The sequence below is a fragment of the Lepidothrix coronata genome, unplaced genomic scaffold (genome assembly GCF_001604755.1).
Source record: "Lepidothrix coronata isolate B3197 unplaced genomic scaffold, Lepidothrix_coronata-1.0 Scaffold4, whole genome shotgun sequence".
NCBI classification, from domain to species: domain Eukaryota; kingdom Metazoa; phylum Chordata; class Aves; order Passeriformes; family Pipridae; genus Lepidothrix; species Lepidothrix coronata.
The window spans coordinates 7,158,761-7,173,496 of NW_016690184.1; the positions used below are offsets into that span (position 1 = coordinate 7,158,761).

General features: G+C 39.7%; 1 protein-coding gene across 1 annotated transcript in view; it reads left to right on the plus strand.

Moving 5' to 3' along the window:
* The first annotated feature begins 12,557 nt into the window (after positions 1 to 12,557).
* Positions 12,558 to 14,736, plus strand: part of TTK (TTK protein kinase) — a 33,226-nt gene continuing 31,047 nt past the window's right edge. The window contains exon 1 of the mRNA XM_017823747.1: positions 12,558 to 12,645. The gene's annotated coding sequence lies outside the window, so the exon portion shown is untranslated. The remainder of the gene's footprint in view (positions 12,646 to 14,736) is intronic.

The window sequence follows — 14,736 nt, forward strand, 5'->3', positions numbered from 1 at the left end:
ACAGACTCCAGGGAAGTAGTGGTGTCACCATCCGTGGACGTATTTGAAAGGCATGTAGGTATGGCACTTAGGGACATGGTTTAATGGTGGACTTGGCAGTGCTGGTAATGGTTGGACTCAATGATCTTAAAGGTCTTTTCCAACCTAAACAATCTACGATTCTATGACTTTTTCCTTCAGCTTCAATTTTGATTTCCTTCATGCTTTACAGAAACAACATTTCAATCAATTTTGAGTCTGTTCTAAAACTTCAGTTTGCTTCTCTTTTGCTGAACTTTAAAAACTGTTTTTTAATTCCATCAATGGAAACAATTCCTCATATTTCAAATCATACCATTCTTCACTGTTTACATGGTCTCACGAAAATAAAAAAGCTCTTTACTTCTGTGTACTGGAAGGTATCTCAAAAACAGCCAAAGAAACATTCACTTCCCTTAAACACTTATCTTCAATTGACCAAAGTTTTCTTTTTTCATTAAAAAGAAAAGAAGCCTTAATTTAAAACCTATCACATTTTAAAAACTTGCAGAGCAAATATTAGTGATTTTCTTCAAACATTAAAAATCAAACCACAAAATTCAGCTCCAGGGAATTACTGACTCTTTTGAAGAAAATAAATTGAGGGAAATAATTTCATAGCAGAGACAATGAAAGAAAAGAGTTTCTACACTGTGCCTTTTGTGGAGAGTGTTGATGAGATTATTTGTCTGTATTAGTGATTAAAAAACTATCTATGTAACTTCAGCCTAAGTAGTATCCACAAGCAGGTATTTTTCTAAGACTGCAACAGATGGTTTGTATCTTGGGTTCTATCTTTCTCCCTGGCAAAGTCTGATTAATCCCTATTTCCTATATGGTTGGAAACAACAGGCTTCTCTTTCTCAACACTACTGATGGATAGTAATTACAATGTACATCCAAAGAGTGCTCAAGACAATTAACGACATGATGCAACACAAAGTTGACCTATCTGTATCGTACTAGAAGCTGTTGCTACTGCATGTAATTTTAAATATCAGTCCATCTGAATGTTATGGTAGGATAAATTCTTACTTCTTGTCTGGCTTCATAAATAAAATTAATTGAATTTTGTCCCTATGCAATTTTTTACTAACTGCCTACATTTTTAAATGTTTTTCTAAACTCTTTCCAATTCGTAAATAAGTTTGTGATAACATAATAACGATGTGATGAGGTGGTGATCAGGAGCTGCCATATGCTTTTGATGCAATCTGTCCAGGGCTGCAAAGAAAAAGAAGATCAGAAAATCTGAATCTGATCTCTCTGCTAATTCTGGCAGCAAAGATATTTGAAATCATGTCCCTGCCATCCTGGCTGAAATGTCAGGCTTCTTCATTAGCAGATCATTAATTTCTTGTATCGTTGTGGTTTGTGCATGCTCAGAGTTCATCTAACATAGGAAAATCTCCTGGTGAAATAAGCAGATGAATGCTTTGTGTCATTGGAGTCTTCCACTAATGCTTGAGTGTGAGACAAATATCAAATGCTGCATGTTATTATAATTTGAGTTGTTTTCTCATTATTATCAGCAAAAACAGTGAAAACTGTCAAGGTAGAAAACAATTTACCCATTTCCAGGGATAGGAGATGATTTTGAGAGTAATTGGCCTTGAATGTTTTGATCATGCTTCTGAGAAAAGGGGTGAATCAGTCTGAAATACTCCATCCCACTGCCTCAGATCACTTTCCCTGTAGCAGAGTGCATCAAAAGGAACATGTATTTGAGGTGCATTACCTCAGTGGAGCATCCTGCTTTCACTGGGATTAAAGAAGTGCACTGCATTCTTTATCTGCATTATGAAAGTGATGACCACCAACAAAAGAGGGAGAAATCAGGTAAGGGGCGAAAAGCAAGATTCATGAGAACTCTGTCAGAGTTCAATTGCTTAAAATGGCAATTGCTTTGGGGGACAGTTATGACATATTAAGCCCTTGTGTAACATCACCTATACTTCCCTTGCAGCCTTACTGATTGCCCACTTAGTTCTTAGTTCTTTTTGAATGCTTACAGGTTTGTTTGTTTTGTTGTTTTTTTTTTTTTTTTTATAATTTTGTTTTCCGTTCTGGTTTTATTTTGTATTTTTCTAAGGTTGTTTTATTTTACTTATATTCCAACTCCTCCCATTCACTTACCAATTTCACTACTATTTTATTTACTTCCGTCTTAAGGTCATTAATGAAGATAGGTCAGAAGTGCAATCTCCGTGGCATAATGATACATTGTTTGGATGCATTGATAATTCAGAGGGTGGAGTATTAATGATTGGATACTTAAATAAATTTTGAACCCTACTTCTTCTAGTCATGAGGTGACACTTTGTTCCAGTACAAATATATTATTGTTATTATATATGCAATAATAACAGTAACTGAATTTACATATTTATAATACTATCTTTCACATGAGGAACTGCAATGATTACAAATCCATTATTATCATCACTTTTCATAGATAAAGAAGAAGAAAAAAAAGCAAAGCTCTAAACCCTAGCTACATGTCAGTAACACAGTGCAAGACATAAAGAAAACACAAGCCTTTTCCCTACTAGCTTTTTGTCAGGTCAGTTTTCATAAAATTGTTGAAAAGGAATGCTAGGAAAAGAAGCAGCTGGCAAGTAACAGGTGGCATAGAAATAGGGTCATAATTACCCCTGAGGGGCAGAGCAAATATTCCTATATGTTGGATTTGTTGTCTGAAGACTCTGTTTAAGCTTGTTGGACCTTGACTGTGCCTTCTCGGATATAGTTATCCTCAAAGACTTTCCAGTTCTCTAATTCTCTAATCCTACTCTTTTTCCCAGTAGATGATTTTGGGAAAATCAACCCTTCTGTTTTTGTTGGTTTTGTTTATTTGTTTTAGAATTTTTTCTGTTACTAAATATCACAGTAACATTGGCTTATGAAGCTGCATATGAAACTAGTCTGATAAGAAATGACTTCTTGGCTAAATATTTAGAAGTCACTTCATGTCCTTCTGGATAAGAGTATCATTTAGGTTACCCAAATCTAGATCTTGACATCACCTTTTCAGGACAAAATTCACAATTATATGCAGTATCTTTTCTTGCTTTCACTAGTTGTAGTACAGTAGTTACCAAAGGAGACTTTTAACAGTTTCAGTGATCTCAGGAGTTAACAAAGTCTGTGGAGCACCATGACCAACATTTTATAGATCTCCCAGCCTTCTAAAGACCCCACACAGTCACATGGACTCAGGAATTAGCAGATACAAATCTTTACCCTATTTTCTCTGCAGAGTCCTACGATCTGGCAATAAACAAAAGTGGTTTGGTATTAGTCTTTTTTTTTTAGATGCTGAAACAAGAAGTGTCTGATATCATAACATGTAGGTCATATTACAGCTATAATGTTGATTGCTGTTTAGGTGTCTATTACAGCTCTTTTGAAAGGTACATGTTAAAATGACTGATATACATTATTGCGTTATGGCCACCTGCTCACTGAAACACTCTAATAATGCAGTGAACAATGGTAATATGTTGTAATAATAACTTTAAGCCCTGATCTGGTATTGCAAACAAATGCATCTTTCACTCATGCACATACTTAAATTTACTACTTCGAGCTGCCCAAATAAAACTACTTTTACTCGGTCTTTCTGATATTTTAAGCATTTTCTCCAAAACCTAACAATAGCAAAGTCTCAATTCAGTCATTTATGAGGAATGATGTTAAGAATAGAGGTTGAACAAACTCAAGTCTCGGATTTCTCAAACTGGATGGCATTCACAGGTTATATCCCCCGACCACACCCCTTATTTTCATTAAAAAGTAAATTGCAGGGCTTTCTAAGGGAGAGGCAAAAATAGGTTCAAGTTTCTCTGGTCGCACTTAGGCTAATCACATAGAAACCACATGCAGTCTAAAGGCTGGGCAGAGGAACTCTGTGCACTTTCCAGGCAGGTGTCAGAGGACTTTCCCAGTACAATTGTGTCTTTTCTGAACTGGATTCCTTCCATGTCCAACTGGACCAGAATGTGGGCAGAAAAGATTGCAACGTGTGACTATCTGATAATTGGCCTAAACTGACTGCTTTTGCCAAAGCTTTAATCACAGAAGTAGTAGTCAGCATTATTGACAGTTTTAGAAGTCAAAAGTCTGATTTAACGTTTCACGAAGGAACTGAGTACCAGCCAGTGTAGCAAGTTTAAAAGGTTTTATTAATAGTTAATACATACTATCTAACATTTTTAGAAATATTCAAGAATGCACTAATATAAAGTGTAGTGCAGTAGATATGGGAACTGTACTATGCTTAGCTGCATAAAATAGACTCTCAAAAGGAAATTTCTGACAGATATATATAAAAAATATGTTGTCTTCTGTTCTTTTTACATGGACATCCAACAGAACCTACGGAGCCAGCATGACCCAAAGCTGTGAACCTGCACAAGTGCCTTTTTACAATTTCTCAACTCTGTTCTTTTCTAGTTATTTCCAGCCCACATAAATTTGTAACTCAGTTTGGTCATATATGAAATAAGCTGCTGAACAACACCAGCTGGATCTGATGAAATCAATGTGTACAGCTGGGTATTATCCTCCTACTGGAGGTACCACAACTCTCATATCATCATGGATTTCCTGTGTGGCCTCCTACATACATTGTACTGGCCAGATAACAGAAACAAAGCACAGGGGAACTCCAGCTGAAAAGTTGTCCATGGCAGATTAGTAATTATCCAGTATGCAGATGAGCAATCATCTACTGTTTGTTGTACTCTGTGCCAATCTGTAGAAGCTGACACTATAATACGTCTACAATTATCACTGCTTGAAGTGGCTATATCTAATAATATGCTTTTCCTCAAAGATTAGTGCAGCTATTGAGTACCAAGGAAATCCTCAAATGAGAAAGTTCGTAGTGTGCTTGAATTGCTATTGAGATCTCTGAGGTTGATCAACAGATGTGTTTTGGGCATCCTGTATGATGTAAGGTAAGCCACTTACTTTCCCGCAATTTAGTTTTACAATATAAGATGTGAATAATACTTCTCAGCCTTACATATGTGCCAAATACAAAATTCTCAGATACTTTCAAGGCATTCTGATGAGATGGCGATGCACAGGAAAGCATCTGAAAATGAACAGGCACTGATAGGATGAAAATGGATGTCTGGACTGCATTAGCAGTTCATCACTGAGATGTACAGGCTGCCTTGTTACTTCCAAGGGGTGTAGGTTAAAAACCTGGAAAGCAGGTGATCAGCTGAATTAAAGCCATCTAGTTTTTAACTTAAATGAAATACAGATCACTCAGTGAAAAAGTGTATCCATGAAAGCAGGAATCTAGTAACAAATTTGGTTAGGAGATACAGCAGAGGACAGAATGAGGACAAACGGTATTGCCTGTGGAATGAAGCAGTTTAGAAAGAATTCATTTTACCTTATTTAATTGAGTGCAAGTTACACATTAAGACTAAGATGGCTGTAGACATTCTCTCAATAGTCAGCTGAAAGGAAGAAAGATACCTCCAGAGAGTCTCTCACCTCATCTGCAGTTTGAAAGGTTGCAGGGTTAGACAGTCTCCCCTGTGCTGGCTGCAAAGGGAACACGAATCACTAGCTTTGCCTGGTTATCCACCTTTCAGATAGTTCAGAGGAAAAATTAACCCTACCCTACTTTTTTTCTTAAGTAATAGCTAGAAGCCTAATGCTAGCAGTTATCTTTTAATAATGAACAATCAGACATCGCACCACTACATGAGTGAAGATGTGTCTTTATTATGAAAGAATATATACATATATATATAATACATATAAAAAAGAAGTATAACTAACCCTATCTTTTCGATTTTTGTACAAGTAAGGAGGGGGGTCAGCATAATGGCTACCTTGGACATCCAAAGGGCAGACTGCGGCCTGTTTAGGAGCCTGGTTGACGGGCTTGGGAGCAATCCTGAGGGCAAAGGAGTCCAGGAAGGTTGGACATTCTTCAAGCAGGAACAAATAGGAGCAGGCCATCTCCATGTGCTGAAAGATGAGCCAGCAGGGAAGTCTGGCCAGGCCGAACAGAGACCTTTGGCTGGAAATCAGGGTAAAAAAGAGAGTGTATCACCTTTAGAAGGGGCAGGCAGTTTTGGAAGACTACAGAGATGTCATGAGGTTATGCAGGGAGACAATTAGAAGCCCAAAGCCCAACTAGAACTTAATATGGTTATTGACATAAAAGACAATAAAAATGTTTCCATAAATTCATCAACAAAAGGAGGGCTGAGGAAAATCTCACAGAATCTCACAGAATAGGTAAGGCTGGAAGAGACCACAGTAGATCATCTGGATCAGCCTCCCTGCTCAAGCAGGGTTGTCATAGAGCACATTGCACTGGATTGCATCCAGACTGTTCCTGAATATCTTCACTGAGGGAGACTCCACAACCTCTCTGGGCAATCTGTTCCAGTGGTAGTCACCTGCACAGTACAGAAGTTCTTCCTCATATTCTCCATTCTTTACTGGATGAGGTGGGAACATAGTGACAAGGGATAAAGAAAAAGCTGAGGTACTTAATGCCTCCTTTGCTTCAGTCTTCAATAGTAAAACCAGTTGTTCTCCAGGTACCCAGCCCCCCAAGCTAGAACACAGCGACCAGGAGCAGAATGAAGCCCCCATAATCCAAGGGGAAACAGCAACTGCTACACCAATTAGACATGCACAAGTCTATGGGGCTGGATGGGATCCACATGAGGATACTGAGGGAACTGGAAGAGGTGCTCACCAAGCCACTTTGCATAATTTCAATTATTTATCATCATGTATTGTAGGTGTTCTGGAGCTTTGCCCTGTTCCAGTGCAGCCTGGATCAGTCCATGGCAGATGGTAGGGCTTTGTTTCCACTCCTGGGGCAGTCGATTCCAGGTGTACTGGACGCCCCTGCAAGTGAAAATTAACTGTGTCCTGCACTCTGCTGACAGGGGACTGAGAAAAATGCATTAGTTGTGACATACCCGTTGGCTGCCTTGGACTCCGGTTCGTATTGAAGTTCCAGCATGTCCAGTATAGCAGCACTCAGTGGTGGTATGACTTCATTCAGGCCACAACAGTCTATTCTTAGTCTCCATTCTCGGTTAGACTTTCACACTGGCCATATGAGGCTATTAAAGGGTGAGTCCTGCTGATCACTCCTTGGCTCTCCAGCTGACAAATCAGCTTATGGATGGGAATCAGGGAGTCTCAGTGCAATATTGCTGCAGATACACTGCAATGGTACTGATCAGCACCTGCTGTTCTTCACCACAACAAAAGGGTTCTCTAAGAGACCCAGCAAGGTAGACAGCTGCTTCCTTATCCTCTAACTCTAGACCACTGAACCCATTATCCCAGCATCAGAGCAGCCAGGTGACAATGTGCTCATCTGGATGACAGCTGAAATCTTTTAAAACATCACTCAGGGATAGGGATCAACTGGTTACCTCTCGTTCTTCCTTTTCCTCCTGTTCTTGTGGTAACTCTGGTTTGTCCTTCTTTACTAAGTGAACTTTCATGTTCGTTTCTTCTTGTGTATAGGGGCAACTGATACCAGCATGGGTTGGTTCTCAGGTTCAACTGCAGTGGCGGTCACAGGGGTTGGATTGGCCGCAGTGTCTGTCATTGGGTTGGGGTAATGATGGTGCCTGTTACTTTGTTTTCTGATCCAGAGACTTTCTCTTCCCCTGAAGGGTACTGAATAGGGATGAACAGGGCTTGGTAGGCATGGGCCCTCCAAGGAAAGGTAAAAGGTTATAATTATTAATAGCTTCCAATAGATGGCTCTCAAAGTACAGTGATGACAGCAATGCTGAGAACAAATACCAGATTAGTTTCACAACCAGCAATTCTATCATATCATAAGCCAGCATTACAAAGTACAGCAACATGATAATCATAGCCTGGTTCCTACGGGTGATATACTGCAAGTAAAGTATTACAAAATGCAACTTTGAGAACAAGCACACAAACTTTGAGAGCAAATAAATCAATATTGTGATCAGAGACTATTAAACTAACATAACAAATGCTTATAATGAAATTATTCTAATGCATTCTAGTCAGATTTGTCATTATCTCAAGACATCATGCCTCATGTTGGGAGCCAAAAAGAACTGTTAAGGACAGTCAGGGTTTAACCCTGGATAGCAACCAAGCACCTCACAGCTGTTACTCATCACCACCCCCACCCCAGCCTCAGTGGTACCAGTAGGAGAACTGGGGAAAAAAAAATAAAACCTATGGGTTGGGATAAAAGCAGTTTATTAATTGAAATATAACAAAATAATAATAATAATTGTAATGAAAAAAAGAGAGATAACAATAAAATAGAGAGAAATAAAACCTAAGAGAACCAATTGATGCAAAATATAGTTGCTCACCACCTGCTGACCAATGCCCATCCCATCCCTGAGCACCGATCCAGCCCTCCCAGCCAACTCCTCCCACTTTATATACTGGGCATGATGCTCTCAGGTATGGAATATCCCTTTGGCCAGCTCAGCTCAGCTGTCCTGGCCATGCTCCCTCCCAGCACCTGCTCACTAGCAGAGCATTGGAAACTGCAAAGTTCTTGACTTAGGGTAAGCATTACTGAGCAACAACTGAAACATCAGTGTGTTATCAACATGATTCTCCTACTAAATCCAAAACACAGCACTGTACTAGCTACTAGGAAGAGAATTAACACTATCCCAGCCAAAACCAGGACAATGTGGCACTTAGGGACATGGTTTAGTGGTGAACTTGGCAGTGCTTGGTTACTGGTTGGACTAGATCTTAAAGGTCTTTTCCAACCTAAATGATTCTACGATCTTCTCCATATCTCTCTCCAGTGCAACTGCTAGCTGTCTTTTGACAATTGCAGAAGTTTATATCCAGTTAAAGCAACTCGTTTGATAGATTTTGAACATTATTTGAGAGCGATATTTCTTAAGCAGCAAAGAGAAAGAGAAGAACAAAAAAAGAACAGAAAATGTGAGAACAAGAAATAGAGTTATACCAGGGTTAAGAAGATTCTGATTCCCCAGGAAGAAGATGACGTGAAGAAACTTTGCGAGACCCATACATTACAACTGATAAAGAATGTTGATCAATTCTTGAACACCAGAGATACATCTCTCCTGAGTCCCATGGATTCCACAGTGTTCAAGGTAGAAAGTATCATTGGATTACCCAGCTTGATCTCTTCTTAGCACAGTTTATAAATTTTCATTTAGTAGCTCTACTAATAATCAAAGTAAGTTATGCTAAATGTAACATACTGTACCACAAGTCTTAGCTTAACTGTGAAAAAAAAAAAGTATGCATTTCTTTCCAGAGCTTATCACCTGTCATTGTTTAAGAATAGCACAAATCAGGACATCACCTCTTTTCCTATTTCTCAGCTTTTTGCATTGTCCTTGCACCTCCTTTTCTCTGTCCCAGTCTCCTCCAAATACAGAACCTGCTTCTAATTCCTTCTTCTCCACTGGTCCCAGTTTTGATAAATCTACGTTCAAATCATGTGTTCTCATACTTCAGTGGTGGTGGTATTTTTCATGTGGTTATATAGGTGCTCTTCTTGTTGTATGATCCTACTTCACAAAAGATGACCTTTTCAAAATATTCCACTTCAAATACCTTCAAGTTTAGCTGTCCCTCACACAATTTCTCCATAACCACATGTGAGATCCAGCTAATTTTCACAGTGTGATCTGTCGCTTTGATCAGCTGCTCACAGTGTTGTGTTCAGCAATTTCTCATTAAATTCTCTGGATTTCCATCTCCTCTCAGTCTACCTAACCTCCAGCCAGGACCTAGTCAACAGCCCAATTATTTGCCTGCAGCCTTAACACCATCTTTGTATCAAGTTTAAGGTAAACATTTTAAATCACCAATATAATACATCATGGATAGAGCCAATCCCTGAGGTATCCTTCTGACATGAACAGCTTAAACACTTCTTACTGACACTTCTTATTTGGAATCTGTTGATTAGCCAGTTTCTACATGAGTACTTTGTGTGCATGCAAATCTGTTCATTTTGCAGACTTTCAGCAAAAGAATTTTATCAGACAACACAGAGAAACACAGGTACAATGCTTCTCTTTATTTTATGGATTAAATGTGTCCATCAATATGGAAGAAAAGTTTACTTCCCAAGACCAGTCACAAAACATGCATCAGTAATCAAAGAAACGCCATGGGAGAAGATCCTCTGATATAACTATTGTTCTATATTTCTTACTAAAACCCCCCAAAATTACACATTAACTCTCAAAGTAGCCAGTAGCAACAAACGAATAGTATGTCACAGAAACAAAACACCTAGGAGGAGTTGGAATACTAGACATCTGGTGATTATTCTCACTACTGAAAATCTTAACAGTTTGTTAATTACAATCACTATTTTCAGAACAAGTTCTCAGTCATTGAGGTCACTCTGCCATCTAGAATGTTTGTTTGCCTCTTCTCATGGACATCCATAGGTTGTAACAAAGCATCAGGAGTCAGGAACAGTCCAGATCCTCTCACTAGATGGTGTTCATTAAATACTCTGCAGAGCTTCTTCCAAATGCACTTTCCACCAAATCAGCTACACTGAATGTCTGACAACATTTGTAGCCAATGAGCAGGAATCTCTTTTTAGATCAGCCCTTCATATCAGCAATGTTTAACCTCAAACACCAAATTGAGAGGATAGGCTAGTGGCTGCCAAATTTTCAACCAGAAGATAAAGGTCTTTCTCTTATATCCATTGCAGTAAACACTATAGTGTGGTATAAAGATTCTATCAACACTTGAAAAACCCTTTGTGACTTACCTGTACCTTTGCGACATTCAGATTTACAATACCATTATTCAAACTGACACAAAATCTTGTCATATAATGAGGTATTCAGAGTAATGAAACAAGACTCCCCTGATGATAACTCATTACAAAAGACTAAACTGTCTCTCCTTTTGTTCATCATCCAATCTAGTTCTTGCTTTTGCAATTCACTTCTGTCATTCAAACTGGTATTACCTTTAGGTGGATACTTCAGTTGGGATACTTCTTATATTCCCTATATATTACGACTTTATAATGAATAAAATAATAAGCATGAACATTTATAAGCAAATAAAGGATGGTATGGGAACGCTACCCATATTTTATACTTTGTTGAAGAATACTAAATAGAGGTTACTTTATTTTTTCTATGAGTACTACAGCCTTTCTTTCTCTGACCTTGCTGCAGCTTCTCTTGTGCTGCTTTTTTTCAGAGATCTATCTTGTCTTCTGTCTTCTATTCATTTTGGTTTTGCCAGGAATCCATACGGTTCTTGTTACAGCTACAGAAACTAAATGACTGCTCCTTACAGTATTATTCACTTACCAGAACAATACAACTTTCTTCTGCTTTGATCCCATCAAAACTACTGCTAATAAAATAATCTATAAATATGTCCCTCAGGTGAAGACAGATGTAGAGTAGAGCAATTTGTGCAACTTGTGCTGCCTCTACATTTTCACTAGATTTGGATTCTGGTTGAACACAAGAGCACCAACACAACAAAACCATCAAGCCGACCAAAAATGTGCATATGCAAGGAGGAGTAAGGCAATGCTGAAAAAATATCTCAAGCAACCTCAGATGAAAGTAAGAATTACTCTAGGCTTAGTATAGAAACACTGCATTCCATGGGATCCTCCATTACATTCTAAATTAGGTGTTTGGACTCAATTTCTCTGCTGGAAAGTCTCTTTTTGTTGACTGCAGAGTGATCTTATATCACTAGATTAGACAAGATACTTAAAATCTAGATGAATAAAGAGGAATAAGATAAACTTCAGTTAAATACCAGCGTAAGTATCACATTATCAATACATCATATGTGGTGTTTATGGAAAGCTAATGATTAGCAACCAATCGAATTAATAAAGCATAAACACACATTTCACTGGTTTTTATAGTGTACTATCAATCTTGAAAATATTATAAGGGTAATATTGAAAATACTGTAAGCATCAGAAGACCCATGTAAAGAATACAATAATTATTGCGTACAACCAGAATGCAAACCAGAGAGGCCGAACTGTTCTACTTAGTGCATTTGCATTATTATAATCCAAGAAGAACGGGACAGCTCAGAGAAGGAGCTGCTTTTAGCACCCTTAGGCACACTGCAGATACGGGATCGGCTTATGAAGGATCCCTCGGAGGAAAAGGTAGAGACGTCACCTTAAAGAGCTGGTCAGGACACACAACCCCGCTGTTCTGTTACAGCTAACGAAGCTTCAAAATAAAACCTGCCATCGCTAAAAGAGGAAAGCTTTCTCAGACACACACTTCAATAAGCTCCCGCTAACTCCTTTCCGTGCCCTGCGCTTTGCACCCAAAACCTCTCCGTCCCTAACGCGCCTGCGCACGAACCTCTCCCGCTCGGACCCCACAAGGCGCCGGGGCGGGCGGGGGCGCGCGGCCTCTCTCCTCCAATGGGGGGGCGTGTTTCCCTCCTGTGGCCAATCAGCGCTCGCTTCCCCTCGCTCTGACCAATGGGAAGAGCGCTCTAGGGGCGGGGGTCACATTCGAACGGAGAGCGGCGCGCGCAACCCTCGGCCGCGGGGAGGGAGGGCCGGGCTGGGCCGAGCAGAGCCGGGCAGAGCAAAGCAAGGTATGACCGGCCGGGCCGGGCAGTGGGGGGGTAAGAGCGGACGAGCCGGCGGAGAGGTATAAGAGCGACCAGGCCGGGCCGGGCGGGGGAGCGCAGCAGGGGGGTGAGGGCGGCCGGGCCGCGGGACAGCGGCGGTGCTGATATATCGGTGGGGCTGCAGAGGCACTGGGCAGGGCCGGGCTCCGCGGCACCCCCTGGGGCTGCGGCCCTGCGGGCAAGAAGTCTGGTGTCTCTATTCCCTTCCTGCCCTGCCTCTGCCCGCGGCCTTTGTTTATACTGCGGGGCATCACCCGCCACACTGCTGCTAAGCGTCTCCCTGACCGACCCTGTTTTGCGTCTTCGAGTTTTATGTTTTCTGTGTCCGACGTTAGAATTTAATGCTTTCCTATTTCTTTTCATAGGTAGTGTTACTAATTTTTTTTTAAATCGATGGTGTTTTCTCTTAGCACTGGGTGGTTTTGTTTTCCTTTTAAGAAAATCCTGATTTAGGACTTGAAAACAAAATCAAAGATAGACTATATACTTGTGTAGGTTTTTTTTTTTAAAGCCTGAGTAGATGCTTCAGAAACACCACGATTCTGTGTATTTTGGGAAATAGTTGCTGGATAAAGGAGAGGCTTCTCGTAGTGGTTGCAGTAGAAGCGAGTTATCAACTCTATCTAGGTAGGGAGCTAATTAATAATCTTGTAGAATCCAGTCTTGGGATCAGGGAGGTATGTGGGATCAGGGTATATATGTGGTATGAGGGAAGCTGAAGTTGGAGAGGATTTGGAGGGCTTTGCTACTCGTTTGAAGTCATGTTTTGATGACTGCTTATGGAAGAATTTAGCTTGTAACCATTTTTTAACATCTGTCTGAATCAAGGAAAAGTTGAAGGATTTCTTTCATATGCTTACCATTGCAATTTGCTCTTTAGAATTTAACCTAAAAGCTTGTATGGTTTAACAAGCTCTTCTGCTTTCGTGACTCCCATGGGTTTTTTAAAGACATTCAGCAGTGTAAAGACTGCTCCTTCACGTCATTAATAAATACTAGCTTCTGATGTAATATCCACAGAACACTATTTGATAATTGGATGGATGCTGTGTGTTTCTGAAGATGGTTGTATGTTGTTCTAGCATGTTCCCATTCTTGCTTTGAACCAAGGTGACAAGATCCTGGAGGCAGGAACTTCTAAACACTGAAATGTCCATATAATAGACCCTGATGTTCAGGAAGGGTCCTTGATAATACTGTAGTGTATTTATGTGATGTTGATGTGACTCCACTTGGACATAGTTCTGCTTCCTGTAGCAGACAGGGTTTCCTGTACTACATGCAAGAATATGTACCTTTGCTTAAGTGGTGAGCACTATAAATGATTACTGGAATATGCAAACAGAACAATGGAAATACTGTAGAAAAAGGTGGCCACAGTGAGTTTTCTCTTGTTTGTTTGTGATAGAAAGGGAAGGATAGTGGGGGGGGTGTGTGTGGGAGAGGGTGTCAGAAAACATATGCATGGCTAAAGTTCCTGATTTTGGGGAAAAGGTGTCATTTCACCTCTTCTACATAGAGGACTTACTTGAAGTTCTTCATCACGTAGTATCTTGACAATAGTAGATGTTTTAATCAGGCCATATGAACAAAGCTAAACAAATACTTAAGGTAACGGTGTAGCTACAATGGTGTGAACATATAAAGAAAATATAAGTAATAGGATAATGTTAATTTCTTTTACTAGGCTGATCAGTTCACTTGGAGGATAAAAGCCAGGTAAACTCTTGGGCACTTGGTTAAAATTCTTACTGCCCTCTATACTTCCTTGGATAGACAAATGCAAAATATCAGTAGATTCCAGGGGTAAGAACAGTGTACCTTTTTGTTCAGTAACTAAAAAGTGGTTTTGTACTTCCTTAAAATTTGCATTTGGTGAGAAACTGCATCTGGCTTCATTTGGAAACTGAGCAAATAGTGAAACTGTTTCAAGACTGGATGTTATTACTTCTTTTTTTAATCAGTAAATATTTTTGAGTGTGTTACACATGAAATCATATGACTAACCTGTACTGCCACTTCATCCATTTGCAATGTATACGGCTTTTTAGTATG